This window comes from Myotis davidii, unplaced genomic scaffold (genome assembly GCF_000327345.1).
Source record: "Myotis davidii unplaced genomic scaffold, ASM32734v1 scaffold1461, whole genome shotgun sequence".
Lineage (NCBI taxonomy): Eukaryota > Metazoa > Chordata > Mammalia > Chiroptera > Vespertilionidae > Myotis > Myotis davidii.
The window spans coordinates 68,766-68,986 of NW_006291725.1; positions in this window are offsets into that span (position 1 = coordinate 68,766).

The window sequence follows — 221 nt, forward strand, 5'->3', positions numbered from 1 at the left end:
CCAGCCCCGCTGCTAGCTGGTTGGCGGTCAAAGTGGTGAAGGGGCCCTTCCTCCGAGTTGTCCTGGTCGGAGGCAGGTCTGTGGGGCGACTTGGAGGTGCGGGAGCGCCCAGCATGTTGCGGGGGGAGAAGCGCGCGGGCGGGAGGGTTGGAGCTCCGCTAATTAACCAGAGTAAACCTGGTGCCACAGTTCCCAGAAGGTTGGGGAGCGGAGATGGGTCT